This window comes from Schistocerca nitens, chromosome 3 (genome assembly GCF_023898315.1).
Source record: "Schistocerca nitens isolate TAMUIC-IGC-003100 chromosome 3, iqSchNite1.1, whole genome shotgun sequence".
NCBI classification, from domain to species: domain Eukaryota; kingdom Metazoa; phylum Arthropoda; class Insecta; order Orthoptera; family Acrididae; genus Schistocerca; species Schistocerca nitens.
In genome coordinates this window covers 187,446,405-187,464,451 of record NC_064616.1, presented here as the reverse complement: position 1 = coordinate 187,464,451, position 18,047 = coordinate 187,446,405, and the positions used below count along the sequence as shown (strand labels likewise).

Genomic DNA, 18,047 nt, shown 5'->3' with positions numbered 1-18,047 from the left:
TCTGAGCTACCCAAGCACGACTCACGCTTGGGTAGCTCAGATGGTAGAGCACTTGCCCGCGAAAGGCAAAGGTCCCGAGTTCGAGTCTCGGTCCGGCACACAGTTTTAATCTGCCAGGAAGTTTCATTACAGCGCACACTCGGCTGCAGAGTGAAAATCTCATTCTGGAGTTCGGTAATGATTTGGACAGCCATATCGTGGTATTCCATCGGTCCGTTGCGTACTTGCGGAAGGTCGCATTACTCTCAAGGATTATGTGACCTTTTCGGATGATCAGGTCCTTCTCATAGTACAATGGCTGTTCCCCAGTGGTGATGCTGTGTTGCAAGACGACAGGGCCCCTGTGGAATTTGGTAGAATACTGCGAAAGTGCAAAGAGTCTACAAAGGAGTTTGCTTACGAATCACTTGTGTGACCGGGTCTAGAATGTTACTCAAGTGTGTGGGACCCGTACCACACAACACTAACATGGGATATTCAAATGTTCAAATGTGTGTGAAATCTTATGGGACTTAATTGCTAAGGTCATCAGTCCCTAAGCTTATACACTACTTAACCTAAATTATCCTAAGGACCAACACACACACCCATGCCCGAGGGAGGACTCGAACGTCCGCCGGGACCAGCCGCACAGTCCATGACTGCAGCGCTTGAGACCGCTCGGCTAATCCCGCGCGGCACAGGGGACACTGAAAGTATACAGAAAAGGGCAGCATGAATGGTCACAGGTTTGTTCGATCCGTGGGAGAGGGTCACAGAGATACTGAAGGAACAGAACTGGAAGACTATTGAAGATAGACGTAAACTATCCTGAGAAAGTCTATTAACAGTTGCAAGACCCAGCTTTAAATTATGACTCTAGGAATATACTACAATCCCCTACGTATCGCTCACACAGGGATCGTGGGGATAAGATCGGAATAATTACGGCACACCCAGAGGCATTCAGTCAATCATTCTTCCCTGCTCCATACTTGAATGGAACAGGAAGAAACCCTAATAACTGGTAGAAAGGGACAGTCGTTTGCAGAGTATAGCTGTAGATTTAGATGTAGATGTAAATACAGCTCGTATAGTCCAGGATTGGTTTTGTGATGACGAGGATGAGTTGTCGGGTCTCCTCTGGTCAACAATCACCAGACCCCAACATTATTTAACCTTTGTAGTCTACTTTGAAGAGAAGGGTGCGTAATACCTATCCAACTCCATCTTCCACTATTTTGCAGGAAGAATGGTATAAGATTCCCTTGAAAACCATACCTGAACTATAGTTATCCATTCTGAGACGAATGGAAGCTATTTTACATGCCAGTGGGCTTCCTACGCCGCTTTAGTCATGGTAATGTGTTCTTGGCGTTTCAAAATATTAACCCAATCCGTGTAGTTATAAACCACTGATATTTGGAAACAGTATATTGAAGAGTCGTGTTCAAATCCAGATACTGATTTAGATTTGCTTATAGATGGTACGCTGGATCACGTGAGAGGGGAATTATAAAGGGTATACCGTATAAATGCAGTGCTCTGTTTGAATATGGCTGTCAATACTCCACAAGATTTTTTAAAATACTTTCGACAGCGATATGGTTATTAATCTGTAGTCATTTAGTGACATCTCAGTTGTCCTCTTTTTCGCTAATCCGAAGCATAGTTTATTTCAAAATAGCGTTCCAGTGCGAGCGTTGTGATGTAGGATTCGTAATTCACTTTGAAAGGATACTCTGATGCTCGCGCCAGAATGCTGTCTTTAGTGACTTCAAATGTCGACAACATGTGAATTTCTAACTCCCCTCATGTAATTCTCTGATCTAGTTCAGTGCCGTATAGCCTTCGATGTCTTTCCAGTAGATTCTTTACAGAAAGGTTCCGGAAAGCGCATCACGAACTCCTTACAGTAGGCGTGATTTAAATAAGCCTCTGGGAAATCAGTAAGCAGTTGATTAACCTACCAAAGAGGATTATAGTCTTCAGGCCAGCAGTCTTTTTTAATTCCAGTGGCGAAGGATTTACGAAGCTTTATACGAGACGTTAGGAGCTCTAGTGATATAGCGCTTCAGACAGAACTTGCAGAATATCGGTAATAGTTTTCCTGATCATGCCGTTCTTATAGAGGGTGACTTCAGCTTGCCAGGTATAGGTTGGGAGTGTAATGCTATCAAAACTTTTGCCAGAGATAGGTGTTCGAGTGTCATCGTTCTGCATGTCTTGTCCGAAGTTTACTTTGAGCAGATAGAGAACCAAATCGTGAGGGTAACGTCTTAGACCTCCTGGCAAAAAATAGACGGGAACTTACCAGTTAACGTAGAGGAAGGTATCAGTGATCATAAGCCTATGCTAGAATCTATGAAAACGGGTCTGACAAAGAATGACAAGAAAGTTATGAAGATATTTTTGCTTAGCAGGAGTGACAGGATACAAATTTCAGAGTATATGAACAGTCAGCATCAAATATTCGGCGATGAGGACGAAGGTGTCGAAAATAAATGGAAAAATTTCAAAGGAATCGTGCAATATGCCCTAGACAAGTATGTTCCGAGTAAGGTCTTAAGGGATGGGAAAGACCCACCATAGTTTAATACCGGTGTTAGAAAACTGCTACGTAAACAAAGAGAACTTCACCTCAGATCGAAGTGAAGTAAAAACCTAGCTGACAAACAAAAGCTGAACGAAGCGAAAATGAGCCTAAGGAGAGCAATGAGAGAAGTATTCAGCGACTTTGAAAGTAAAACTTTGTCAAACGATCTGAGTAAAAACCCAAAGAGGTTTTGGTAGTATGTAAAATCTGTAAGTGGGTCAAAATCATCTGTTAATTCACTCAGTGACCATACCGGCAACGGAACAGAAGATAACAGAGTGAAGGCCGAAATACTGAATTCCGTCTTCCGAAACTGCTTCATCGTGGAAGATTGTAACGTGGTCCCTTCTTTCAATCGTCGTACGAACGTCGAAATAGCAGATATTGAGATAGCTGATCGCGGAATAGAAAAACAACTACAATCGCTTAGTAGTTAAAAGGCGTCAGGACCAGATGCGATACCTACAAGATTCTACTAAGATTATGTGAAAGAACTTGCTCCCCTGCTAGCAGTAATTTATCTAGGTCGCTTGAGCAACCAAGGGTACCTAGCGACTGGAAGAAAGCGCAGGTCATTCCCGTTTTTCAGAAGAGCCGTAGAGCAGATGCACACAATTATAGAATGATATCGTTGGTGTCAATCTGTTGTAGAATTATGGAACATGTTTGATGCTCAAGAATTATGACGGTCTTGGAAAAGGAAAATCTCCTCTATAAAATCAACATGGATTCCGCAAACAGAGATCCTGCGAAACTCAGCTCGCTCGGTTCCTCTATGAGATCCACAGCGCCTTAGACAACGGCGCTCAGGTTGATGCCGTGTCGCTTGTCCGACGGAAGTCATTTGACACCGTCCTGCATGCCGTTTAATGAAAAAAATACGAGTTTATCGAGTATCGGATCAGATTTGCGACTCGATTCAAGATTTCCTCACAGACAGAACTCAACACGTTGCTCTTAATGGAACAAAATCGACAGATGTAAAGGTAACTTCCGGAGTACCCCAAGGAAGTGTGATGGACCATTGTTTACAATATACTAAATGATCTAGTAGAAAGCGTCGGATGCTCTCTAAGGCTGTTCGCAGATGATGCAGTGTCTATAACAAACTAGTAACGCCAGATGGTAGTAACGATATGCAGAATGACCCCCAGAAAACTGATGAATGGTGCAGGCTCTGGCAGTTGACCCTAAATGTAAGTAAATGTAACATATTGCGCATACATAGTGTGGTGTGACCGCCAGACACCACACTTGCTAGGTGGTAGCCTTTAAATCGGCCACGGTCCGTTAGTATACGTCGGACCCGCGTATCGCCACTATCAGTGATTGCAGACCGAGCGCCGCCACACGGCAGGTCTAGCGAGACTTCCTAGCACTCGCCCCAGTTGTACAGCCGACTTTGCTAGCGATGGTTCACTGACAAATTACTCTCTCATTAGCCGAGACGATAGTTAGCATAGCCTTCAGCTACGTCATTTGCTACGACCTAGCAAGGCGCCATTATCATTTGCTATTGATCTTGTAATTCATGTATCATCAAGAGCGATGTTCTCCAATTATGGATTAAAGCTAAGTATTCCAGAAGCCACGTACTTTATTTGCTAGTATTCATTACTTGACCTGTTCCAGACCTCACGCCAGCCTGCGTGAGCTTAAACGCGTGCCTTTCGGCTTCTACCAAACCCCGTGGATTGGCTCCTGCCAATCCACATCGCATAGGAAAAGAAATCTTCTATTGTATGCCTACACTGTTGATTACAAACCGCTAGACACAGTATCTGATGTAAAATACGTAGGAGTAACTATCCGGAGCGACCTTCAGTGGAATGATCAAACAAATAGTAGGAAAATCAGATGCCAGACCCAGATTCATAGGAAGAATCTTAAGGAAATGTAACTCATCCATAAAAGAAGTGGCTTATAAGGCGCTTTTTCGACCAATTCTTGAGTATTGTTCATCTACCTGGGATTCCTACTAGATAGGACTGATAGAAGAGATAGAGAAGATCCAACGAAGAGCGGCACGTTACAGAGATGCTCAACAAACTCCATTGTTAGACGTTACAAGAGAGACGTTGGGCATCACAGGGAGATTTGCTATTCAAATTTTGTGAGACAGTTTCCGGGAAGAGTCAGACGATATATTGCTTCCCACAACATACGTATGGCGTAATGACCATGAGGAGAAAATTCGAGAAATTAGGGTCAATACAGAGGTTTACGGACCCCCAGGGGTCCGTGAGCTATGCCAGAGGGGTCCGCAAGATGCTGTTAGAATAAAAATATATTAAATATATTTCGTATGATAACAGATTTTTTGTTTTGGCCGCTTCCTGCATGAGCAGTGCTTTAGCGAACGCTAACTTCTGCGTCTAACGTCTTCCTAGGGTGTAAAGAGATCGGCAGTGAGCATGAGCAACTTCTTATTCATACGCAAGCAAGATGGATTTCTCGAGGTGGAATTTTGTCAAGATTTTTTGAACTTAGAGACAAGGTTCGTGTCTTCCTTCTTGGCACAAAGTACGCGGATTTTCTCACTAACTTCTCTTGGCTTTGCCTAGTTGCGTACTTAGCTGATGTGTTTGAACACTTGAATGTGTTAAACTTGAGTTTACAAGGGAAAAAAAATGTAGACATGTTCAAAGTTGAGGATAAGATTAGTGCTATAGTGTCAGATCTGGGCGTCAAGGATAGAAAACGAGTCACGAACTAACTTTTCTACTTTAAAACAATTCGTGGAGTCATCAGAGGAGAGTTTGCCTGACCAGATCAAGATCAGTGTAGCCGAGCATCTACGCAGCCTGGCCACCACTTTTAGAGAGTATTTCCCTGAACCTGACCCTGACGACAGATGGATTCGAAATCCCTTCAGCTGTGAAGAAATAGACAGAACCCAAGGCCTCACTGAAGAAGAGCAAGATCAACTTGTGGATCTGTCCAGCTATGGTACGATGATAAACATTTTCATCGGCGATAAAATTACAGACTTCTGGGCATCAGCACGGAAGGACTACAAGAAACTTGGAGATGAGGCAATGAAAAAGATCCTTCCATTTGCAACCACATATCGGTGTGAGCAAGCATTTTCTTCCATGTGTTTCATGAAAAACAAATATAGGAATCGGCTCGACATGCGGTCGGATTTCAGAGTGGAAGTTTCAAGTTTGGAACCTAATATTTCAGAAATAATGGACTCAAAGGTCAGATTGAACTCATCTCATTAAGAACTGAAAACTAAAACTAACTGTATACTGATGGATTACTCTGTTGTACCTGTATTTTTTCAAATAAATAATACCTTGTATGAAATTAGTGTTTTCTTATTTTTCACACATGTCTACTCAATGCAATCTCAAGTGTAGTACACTTGAAAGACCAATACACTCAGTTTTAATTTTTTCCTGTCATTTTCAGTTCATACTCAATTTTTATTTTATTAAGGAGTTTTTTATACTAAACACCCAGATTTGAAGACAAAGATTTTGAGCAATAATCAAAAATTTAACAATAACAATGATGGCTAAATTGAAAAAGTTTTAAGCCCAATATTTTTTCAATAATGAATATGTCAATGTTTTTTCTAAGAAACAAAAATAGAAAACGTATAAAAAGAGTCTTAATTTGGCTTTTTTAGGTACTTGACACTGTGATATGACAAGGTACTAATCATGCTCGATGAGGGGGTCCTCAAGAAAATTTTGTTGGGAACCCCTGCTCTAGTCTATACCGTCTATGTTGACACTGTATGTAAGTACTTCTCATAACAGACACTATTCTTTTTAAAAAGTCTCCAGATGGATACAAGCGATTACGGATATTCGCGTGGGAATTAACAAGAAATTGTTTTTCCGGTCGGCTACAGTTATTTTACATCTTCATAAAGTATTTCTTGTATTTGCCAGTTAATACTTTTAGGAAAGTAATTTCACAGAGACAATGTTACCGTAGTCTAAGACGGGAACGGTAGCTCTGTGCAGGCTATCCGTATAAATGAGATTTGGCACGGATAGTTCGTCGCATCACTTACTCAACCTTAATAACGAAGAGTTTATTGATATTCCTATTAGATGTTTCCCTGAGGGAGTCTATACAAACATACTCTTGCCAGCCACGCCGAATGCTGGCAGCTAGGGTGACTTTTGTCATGTGGTCGTTGCTCTACAGATGATGAGATATTTCCAATACTTTACTTTTGCACTCTTTTCTTTTCCTTATCTTTCGAGAAAAATATCTTTTCCCCACAATGAGCACGTGCATAAAGGTAAAGTTAGTCGTTATAAAATATGAGCTATGAGGGTCACTCCAAAAGAAATTCACACCATTTTTTTTAAATCCATCTTTTATTCTACATGTTTGAAAGTTTTACAGTGTGTAGATACATCCTTTAGGAACAATATATTCATTTCTCCACATAATTTCCATCCCTCTCAACTACCTTACGCCATCTTGGAACCAGCGCCTGTATACCCGCACGGTAAAATTCTGGGCCAACCTGTTGGAACCACTGTTTGGCAGCGTGCACAAGGGAGTCATCATCTTCAAACCTTGTTCCACGAAGAGAGTCTTTCAGTTTCCCAAAGAGATGATAGTCACATGGAGCCAGGTCAGGACTGTAAGGCGGTTGTTTCAGAGTTGTCTATCCGAATTTTGTGTTCGCTTCCACGGTTTTTTGACTGACATGGGGCCGTGCATTGTCGTGCAACAGCAAAACATCCTGCTTTTGCCGATGTAGTCGAACACGACTCAGTCGAGCTTGAAGTCTCTTCAGTGTCGTCATATATGCATCAGAATTTATGGTGGTTCCACTTGGCATGATGTCCACAAGCAAGAGTCCTTCGCAATCGAAAAACACCGTAGCCATAACTTTTCCAGCAGAAGGTGTGGTTTTGAATGCCACTCCATTGATTGCCTCTTCGTCTCTGGTGAAAAATGATGGAGCCATGTTTCATCACCTGTCACAATTCTTCCAAGAAATTCATCTCCGCCATTCTCGTACTGTTCCAAAAGTTCGCTGCATACCATTTTTCTTGTTTCTTTGTGAGCCACTGTCAACATCCTGGGAACCCACCTGGCACATACCTTTTTTAACGCCAACACTTTCAGTATTCTGCACACACTTCCTTCCCCTATCCCAACGTAGCGTGACAATTCGTTCACTGCGACGCATCTGCCAGCAGTCACCAATTCGTTAACTCTCTGCACATTGTCTGGAGTGTGCGCAGTACGAGGCCTGCCACTGCGATGACAATCCTCAATACTGCCGTGCCCGCTTTCATCACGTAACCTGCTTTTCCACCGACTAACTGTAATACGATCGACAGCAGCATCTCCATACACCTTTTTCAACCTCTTGTGGATGTTTCCCAGTCTCGTTTTCACAGCACAGGAATTCTATGACATCACGTTTCTTCTGACGAACGTCAAGTATAGCATCCATCTTGAAGACATGCTGTGACGGCGCCACTCACGGGATCAGGTTGAACTAAGTTTGACAACAAGCGGGAAGGATGTATCTACACACTGGAAAACTTTCACGCATGCAGAATGAAAACTGTATTTTTACAAAAATAGTGTGCATTTCTTTTGGAGTGACCCTCGTAAAATTACCCCAGTAAAGATTTTACAAAAAGTCTTTCAAAACAGATATTCGATAAAGATCTGTTACAGTGTAATACGGTCTGTACCACTATGGCACTTCGCTCGATGACTCTCTAGCAACCTTGTCACTGGCACACTATTAGGTAATATCTGTGCTGACGGTTTCTACGAAGTCGTGTTGGTGACATACTGTGCATGAAGAAGTCCTCGGCTAAGATCAGACTCTATCCACGAACATGCATTGTGAAGCTCTATAAAATGATAAAAAAGGGAATACGAGGCAGGGCGCGCGAAGTGATATTTACACACCAACAAAAGGAGTACCTGGTATGGAGAATTTTTATCGAAATTTTATATGTACGTACGATCTTTTAGGAACGACAACAAAGCTTTCACAAAGCACAGGTCTTTCCTAGTTGGCAGAAGTAGATGTTGTTGTTGTTGTGGTCTTCAGTCCTGAGACTGGTTTGATGCAGCTCTCCATGCTACTCTATCCTGTGCAAGCTTCTTCATCTCTCAGTACCTACTGCAGCCTACATCCTTCTGAATCTGCTTAGTGTATTCATCTCTTGGTCTCCCTCTACGATTTTTACCCTCCACGCTGCCCTCCAATACTAAATTGGTGATCCCTTGATGCCTCAGAACATGTCCTACCAACCGATCCCTTCTTCTGGTTAAGTTGTGCCACAAACGTCTCTTCTCCCCAATCCTATTCAATACTTCCTCATTAGTTATGTGATCTACCCATCTAATCTTCAGCATTCTTCCGTAGCACCACATTTCGAAAGCTTCTATTCTCTTCTTGTCCAAACTATTTATCGTCCACGTTTCACTTCCATACATGGCTACACTCCATACAAATACTTTCAGAAATGGCTTCCTGACACTTAAATCTATACTCGATGTTAACAAATTTCTCTTCTTCAGAAACGCTTTCCTTGCCATTGCCAGTCTACATTTTATATCCTCTCTACTTCGACCATCATCAGTTATTTTATCCCCAAATAGCAAAACTCCTTTACTACTTTAAGTGTCTCATTTCCTAATCTAATTCCCTCAGCATCACCCGACTGAATTCGACTACATTACATTATCCTCGTTTTGCTTTTGTTGATGTTCATTTATATCCTCCTTTCAAGACGCTATCCATTCCATTCAACTGCTCTTCCAAGTCCTTTGCTGTCTCTGACAGAATTACAATGTCATCGGCGAACCTCAAAGTTTTTATTTCTTCTCCATGGATTTTAATACCTACTCCGAATTTTTCTTTTGTTTCCTTTACTGCTTGCTCAATATACAGATTTAATAACATCGGGGAGAGGCTACAACCCTGTCTTACTCCCTTCCCAACAACTGCTTCCCTTTCATGTCCCTCGACTCTTATAAATGCCATCTGGTTTCTGTACAGATTGTAAATAGCCTTTCGGTCCCTGTATTTTACCCCTGCCACCTTTAGAATTTGAAAGAGAGTATTCCAGTCAACATTGTCAAAAGCTTTCTCTAAGTCTACAAATGCTAGAAACGTAGGTTTGCCTTTCCTTAATCTTTCTTCTAAGATAAGTCGTAAGGTCAGTATTGCCTCACGTGTTCCAGTATTTCTACGGAATCCAAACTGATCTTCCCCGAGATCGGCTTCTGCTAGTTTTTCCATTCGTCTGTAAAGAATTCGTGTTAGTATTTTGCAGCTGTGGCTTATTAAACTGATTGTTCGGTAATATATAACTTAAAAGACTGAGCTTCTTTGACATCAAGTGTTTTCCAGTGAAACTTGTTTCAATTAAAACAGCTACAAATTCGGTAACATAGTTTCATTTATCGACTCCAGGGGTCAGGTTACTTGCATCGATTCTGACATGTCGTAGGGTACGAGTTAATTGCGAGTCGAAGCAGTTAGATTGAATGTTCTGTGCTGCCTAGACATTCTGTTAGATCATTCCCGGTTAGTTCTATCTCTCTCTCTTCCGACACCACACAAAAGAAGGGACGTTTAAAACTGCAGCATCATGTAAAAGGCAAAGTTTCATATCATCCTCGTCATAAAAAGAGTAGATGACGATCGTTGTTATCTTGTGTGCTATAACGCATGTCAAACACGATTCCGAAATGTTTAGCTCTGATTTGAAATTTGCATACCTACATTTAAAGCACTCCGTTTTCAGGCCACGAGTGGCCTACCGGGACCACCCGACCGCCGTGTCATCCTCAGCTGAGGATGCGGATAGGAGGGGCGTGGGGTCAGCACATCGCTCTCCCGGTCGTTATGATGGTATTCTTGACCGAAGCCGCTAATTTTCGGTCGAGTAGCTCCTCAATTGGCATCACGAGGCTGAGTGCACCCCGAAAAATGGCAACAGTGCATGGCGGCCAGGATGGTCACCCATCCAAGTGCCGACCACGCCCGACGGCGCTTAACTTCGGTGACCTCACGGGAACCGGTGTAACCGCTGTGGCAAGACCGTTGCCGTACCTACATTTAGACGCAAGATATTTAACGCGGAGCGTGAAACAGTGCACTGCCGGTAGCTCCTTGGCACGTGTTTCACATCCAGAATACCGACCAATACGGCCTTAAGCAATAATCGCAATGTAATTGCATAAAAATGCCTAAGGGTAACGCAAGGACAAAAAATAAACTGAACTGTGTTTTGAAATGTAGCTCTGAAAATGAAAACGGACTCGATGCATTTCAAATGTGTCATGCCCCGCCACTGCCGATCTAAACACGTTGATTAACACCCAATATTTCTGTACAGTTTACGATGTTGTTTAACATAACCCGTCCGATGTAGGTAGCAGACAGTGCTCCGTAACAAGTTATTGTACTCTACTAGAATAGTCCAGTATTTATTTACTTTCATTGAAGTTTTTTGCTCACTATTTTTGACACTCTTTTATTCCGTACTGTATCGACAACTCCATCTTTCCCATCACCACAGCAGCTATTAATGTCCAACAATTTATTTTATGTTAGTCTTTCCCAACCGGAAAAGCTCAATACACGCCTGTGTGCCAGTATGAGGAAATGCCCATGTTGCAGGCCTACCTTAAAATGCTGAAACTTTAAGGAATGTTGGATACCGCCAGAGGATGTTGGTCCTCACGACATTTTCGAATTACACTAGAAACAAGTTTCCAACTAGACTTTTTTTTTTAAAAGGCATATATTGTAGGATGATATTGATCTTCGGAACGTTAATAAGAACTGAATATAAAAGAACGTATCGAATATTCCTGTTTATTTTGATTTCCGGAAATCAATTATGTAGGACTTTGAGCGGTGAAATCAGCTGATACTGGATCGGTTGCGTAGTTCTCGGATATAGTGGCTCGTTGCTAGAGCACACACAATAAAGAGCACACGGATACTCGTACTGTTGTCTATCTGATACAGACTACATGATCAAATTGTTAACTCCATTTTCGTCAGTTAATTACTGAACAAGACGGTACGAACAACTGAACAATAAGTTCGATACCATTTAGGCGTCTTGCTGAATACTTGTAGACAAATTTACAAGCATGATACACTGTACCGAAAAGAATAGTGCTGTTGAGAGCACTAGTCTCGCGCCGTAACAAAGTCTGTCCCGGAATTCTTGGTTTGGGTTATCTATGTCGTTTTCCGCTGTACTCTAATTAAATGTTACAATACTTCCTACAACTACCAAGTCCTGATCCCATCATAAGCTGCCGTCGTTTGTATTCCATATTCAATAATGGCACTGTCGGTTTGACATTGAAAACTGATTAAAAGTCAGTGTCTCCTTTCTGACTCGTCTAGAACATGCTCGGAATAGAAATTACACTCTTCCTGTCGAAGAACGATAACCGCATAGCTACGAAGGTGATGTCTTCATATCGGCATAGCTCAATAAAAATTCACTGTCCACTTTTTCGATAGGTGTGTTGTTCAAAAATTGGCCCAACTAAATTAATTTAGTTTATCTGTAACAGTTCCAAATACACAAGCCAAATTATTCCTTAGATTTCATTTAAATTAACATATCATTTAAACACGACATTTGCCTCGGGACTTCGATTTCATTACAACAATTTGTAGTTAAAATATAACATAACAAGAGGAGCAAACTTAATGTTATAAGGTACAGAAATTTTGTTAAGTGTGGACAGTTGCCTTGCCAATAAAGGCTGGCTGAAATTTGGCTGCGATGAGAGCGGCAAAAAAGTGAAGACGGAGTTTCGTCGCATTAAATATCGAGACTTTCTCATACCAGTTGCGTTTTCATCCTAATTCGCCTGCACGTCGCTTTGCTTTGATAGAAACTCTCCTTCCATGACGACCGTTAACCTTGATGTAGCGTTGAACACAGTAAACCCCATGACGCCGAGCTTGATTGCATGCACATCAAGGAAGCAATGCTCTGCCGTCTGGTAGGATCAGCTCACAGCGAATGCTACTCTACCTGTCGCGAAATTCGATCTTGTCACAAGATAGGACAATTTATCGTTCCTATTTCCTGTGCACAGAATTTCGTCGGTGATATTTAATTATTACTTCAGCCACAAATAAAATCATCAGAACGAGCAATAATTCGTGAAGAAGTGATACTGCTATTTTCGAGTCTGTACTCTATCGAAACCTGTATGACAATGATTCAACTTACGCTAGACATTAAGGAGTCCCAATTTTACCGTTAAATATCTGCTTTTCTTGATACAAATACTAACGGAAACGTTAGTTACAGCATAATCAAATTGTCAACTAATTACTGAGACGTATGTCGTGACGCATTAAAAATTAACGCAGGAAACTGGCGAAGCCGGCCTGAGTGGCCGTGCGGTTCTGGGCGCTACAGTCTGGAACCGAGCAACCGCTACGGTCCCAGGTTCGAATTCTGCCTCGGGCATGGATGTGTGTGATGTCCTTAGGTTAGTTAGGTTTAATTAGTTCTAAGTTCTAGGCGACTGATGACCTCAGAAGTTAAGTCGCATAGTGCTCAGAGCCATTTGAACCATTTTTTGAAATTGGCTATCTGTCAGATGGCATGAACTCTACGTTGGATTCTTCACCAGCAGCGCTGTAGCTACATACCCCATGATTAAGCATCACGACGCATGAGCCATGTCAGCCATGAACGATGGAAGATTACTGTTCAATTTTTTCCTGATGGCGAGGTCATTGGAGACAGGGCACAAACTTAATCTGCATAAATGGCGGCTTTAATTCGGCCATGATATTATAAAAGTAACTCCAGATAGGGTCCTTCAGTTGTTTAAGGTAGCTACGGAAAAACTTAACTTGTGTTTTTCAAACAGGGATTTGTAACCCGATTCTCTCCAACAAAAGTCCAATGCACTAATTACCGCGCCACCCTAACCGGTGTTGACAGTTGAAGCAGGTCTATTAAAAGAGCAAAAAATATCTGTACAGTTTATAATTCGTGTTTATACAATATGCGAAAATACACTACTGGCTATTAAAACTGCTACACCAAGAAGAAATGCAGATGGTAAATGGGTATTCATTGGGCAAATATATTATACTAGAACTGACATGTGATTACTTTTTCACGCAATTTGGGTGCATAGAACCTGAAAAATCAGTACTCAGAACAACCATCTCTGGCCGTAATAACGGCCTTGATACGCCTGGGCATTGAGTCAAACAGAGCTTGGACGGCCTGAACAGGTACAGCTGCCCATGCACCTTCAACACGATACCATAGTTCATCAAGTGTAGTGACTGGCGTATTGTGACGAGCCAGTTGCTCGGACACCATTGACCAGACGTTTTCAATTGGTGAGAGATCTGGAGAATGTACTGGCCAGGGCAGCAGTCGAACATTTTCTGTATCCACAAAGGCCCGTACAGGACCTGCAACATGCGGTCGTGCATTATCCTGCTGAAATGTAGGGTTTCGCAGGGATCAAATGAAGGGTAGAGCCACGGGTCGTAACACATCTGAAATGTAACTTCCACTGTTCAAAGTGCCGTCAATGCGAACAAGAGGTGACCGAGACGTGTAACCAATGGCACCCCATACCATCACGCCAGGTGATACGCCAGTATAGCTATGACGAATACACGCTTCCAATGTGCGTTCAACGCGATGTCGCCAAACACGGATGCGACCATCATGATGCTGTAAACTGAGGCCGGCCGCGGTGGTCTAGCGGTTCTAGGCGCCCAGTCCGGAACCGCGCGACTGCTACGGTCGCAGGTTCGAATCCTGCCTCGGGCATGGATGTGTGTGATGTCCTTAGGTTAGTTAGGTTTAAGTAGTTCTAAGTTCTAGGGGACTGATGACCACGGCTGTTAAGTCCCATAGTGCTCAGAGCCATTTGAACCTGTAAACAGAACCTGGATTCATCCGAAAAAATGACGTTTTGCCATTCGTGCACTCAGGTTCGTCGTTGGGTACACTATCGCAGGCGATCCTGTGTGTGATGCAGCATCAAGGGTAACCGCAGCCATGGTCTCCGAGCTGATAGTCCATGCTGCTGCAAACGTTGTGGAACTATTAGTGCAGATGGTTTTTGTCTTGCAAACGTCCCCATCTGTTGACTCAGGGATCGGGACGTGGCTGCACGATCCGTTACAGCCATGCGGATAAGATGCCTGTCATCTCGACTGCTAGTGATACAAGGCCGTTGGGATCCAGCACGGCGTTCCGTATTACCCTCCTGAACCCAACGATTCCATATTCTGCTAACAGTCATTGGATCTCGACCAACGCGAGCAGCAATGTCGCGATACGATACACCGCAGTCGCGATAGGCTACAATCCGACCTTTATCAAAGTCGGGAAACGTGATGGTACGCATTTCTCCTCCTTGCACTAGGCATCACAACAACGTTTCACCAGGCAACGTCAGTCAACTGCTGTTTGTGTATGAGAAATCGATTGGAAACTTTCCTCATGTCAGCACGTTGTAGGTGTCGGCACTGGCGCCAGCCTTGTGTGAATGCTCTGAAAAGCTTATCATTTGCATATCACAGCATCTTCTTCCTGTCGGTTAAATTTCGCGTATGCCTCACGTCATCTTCGTGGTGTAGCAATTTTAATGGTCAGTAGTGTACTTATTGGGAAAAAGTACCGTTTGCTACAGATTTTACTGGTCCTTTCTCTAACTAATTAGGATTGGATTGGATTGTTTTGGGGGAAGAGACCAAACAGCGAGGTCATCGGTCTCATCGGATTAGGGAAGGACGGGGAAGGAAGTCGGCAGTGCCATTTCAAAGGAACCATCTCGGCATTTGCCTGGAGTGATTTAGGGAAATCACGGAAAACTTAAATCAGGATGGCCGGACGCGGGATTGAACCGTCGTCCTCCCGAATGCGAACTAAATAGGAATTGTGAAGTTACGCATAAGAATATTCTGCTTTTCACGTGTCGCAAGTACTTTTTACTTATTTATTTACGTCTACTCTTAATGTACTCCAGCACTTAACATAACTGCCGAAGAGTCAAAGTAAGGATATAGCTCTAACACTATTTGCCAGTCAAAATCGTACGTTTCACTAAAATTTAAAATGGTCAATACATATTTTCGATTTGGACAATGAGGAAGAGGAAAAATGGAAAGAAATTTACCCCGGCCAGCAGTCACTTCCACGCCTGATGCCGACCGAGGTGGCCGAGCGGTTCTAGGCGCTACAGTCTGGAACCGCGCGACCGCTTCGGTCGCAGGTTCGGGCATTGATGTGTGTGATGTCCTTAGGTTAGTTAGGTCTAAGTAGTTCTAAGTTCTAGGGGACTGATGACCTCAGAAGTTAAGTCCCATAGTGCTCAGAGCCATTTTGAACCACGCCTGATCTGTGTCACCAGTTTCTGAGGCACTGGGCAGTTTTCAGGTGCCAATGTTCTTTGTGTGCAGCTGCCCTGGTGGGACGTTGCTTTAAGTGGCTCTATGTGGCCACAAGAAGGAAAGGACATGAAGAGCACTACTTAATTCTAAGAACGTTCGGTTCGTGTTATCTCTTCTTCACAGGTTGGTCACATTAAAGACGATAATTCTTTTGGGATAACTACAGCGATGGTCGTCAGAAATCTTGGACATGACTTCCTTGTCATGTGCTGCGGAAGAGCGGCTTGTCTTTATTTTATCTCGTGTTGCGTCGCACCGACGTTGCTTATCATTCCGCGCGTGGTGGTTACACTTCCTGATGCACTCCGAAAAAGCTGCACCGTTTCCTGTATGAGACCGAACATACTCGCCTCATCCTTACATCTCTTATTTAGGAAAATATGCTGCCACAGACACTACTGTGATGTATCCCGGACAATGAAAGTTCATGCCAGCCATGTAAGCGCAGGTCCGACAAATCCACATTTGTCTTACAGATTATGTAAAGAGACTGTACATAAATAAACATGGAACAGTTACGTAATGTTATACAGCAACTCTTGCAGCTCCGTTAAGAGTTGCAACTGCAGATGGCTACAATTCCGAGAGTAAAAATGCGAGGATGTATGAAGCGTAATGTCAAGCTGTAGCTGCTGATTAGCAGGACGCTGAGTCGGGGCTGTTAGTCGACGAAAGATATTTCTTATAAAATAATTATATGCCCCTTTTTGGGGTGCAATTCAAATTATAAAGGGCGATCAAAAGCTTCTGTTTGAGGTCGCTGCCTCAGCGTATATGTTTCGATTCGAAGACCGTACGGTACATAAGCTATATGCCAATCAGACAGAATCGTCGTGAGCACTGAGACAATCATCCAGCGTTGAAGATGCCCATTTGATGAAATTCCGTGTCTGTTGCCTGAGGAAGTCCGTAACTGCCTGCTGCACATCATCGTCCGACAGGAATCGACGACCCTTCGGGCCCTTTTTTAAGGGACCAAAGGCGTGATAATCGCATGCGAAAAGATCAGGACTATAGGGCAGGTGCTTTAGTGTCTCCCACTTGAGATGGTATAAATTCTGCGTTACGACATTTGCGATATGGTGACGTGCGTTGTCATGACGTAGCTGCAGCCCTTGGCGCATCATTCCGCAACGGCGCAACGGTGTTTTTCGACAGATATGCTGCCCCACACACGTTCTTCATTCTCAGGTGGATGCCTACCGGTGTTTGTCCTTTGGCAGCCAAGAAAAGAACAACAGAACGTTGGTCCCGTATGGACTCATTTAGTAATAACGTCGTCAAAGTTCAGTTTCTGCTTTTATCACACGCACGTCGGAAAGACACGAATAACACACTGATCCCTTGCCGACACGTCGGTGCTTATATACCCACATTGGAGTCACGCTACAAGTTTTCGTTGCGGAATCTACGCATATACTTCGTTCCCTCCGTCTCACGCCTCGTACTAAATAATTGCTCGCACATACATACAAACACTCGTCTCACCCTCCATCCACGTACAGAAAGTAGAGCAACCTTAATGTAACAATATGTTAAGCGATAATGGTAAAAGATGTCGCCTGATACTTACTTTAGAGTTATTTGCGGAGTGTACGAGTAGTTAGAATGTTTGCAGCTAACAGATCTCTCCACCATTTCCTATAAACTTTCCTCGCTCACCATACTAAATTTGGATGTTCCTACGAGTCCCTTTATGCTTTCTTTTCTTTTGCTACCGCCTTTATCCCGCATTGTGCGCAGGGTCGGCAGGGTTAAGTACGGATTTGGCATGGTTAATTTTTTCGGGCGGCCGGATGCCCTTCCGGACGCCACCCCATACACCCCGGGAGTGAATTAGTGTACCCCATCTGTCTGCGTCTAGTGTAAATCGTGAAATAGTGTGAATGTGTTTCAAATGTCTACGAGTCGTCTAAATGAGGCGGGACGTGGGGACCAGCCCGGTATTCACCTAGGAGGATGGGGAAAACCGCCTAAAAGCCACATCCAGGCTGGCCGGCATACCGGCCCTCGTCGTTAATCCGCCGGGCGGATTCGATC

At 43.2% G+C, this 18,047-nt stretch overlaps 1 protein-coding gene and 1 pseudogene across 1 annotated transcript in view; one reads left to right on the top strand and one right to left on the bottom strand.

Annotated features, from left to right (window-relative positions):
* Window positions 1–18,047, top strand: part of LOC126249545 (cuticlin-5) — a 339,366-nt gene that overhangs the window by 86,088 nt on the left and 235,231 nt on the right. The window lies entirely within an intron of this gene.
* Window positions 10,522–10,639, bottom strand: LOC126249886 (5S ribosomal RNA; annotated as a pseudogene).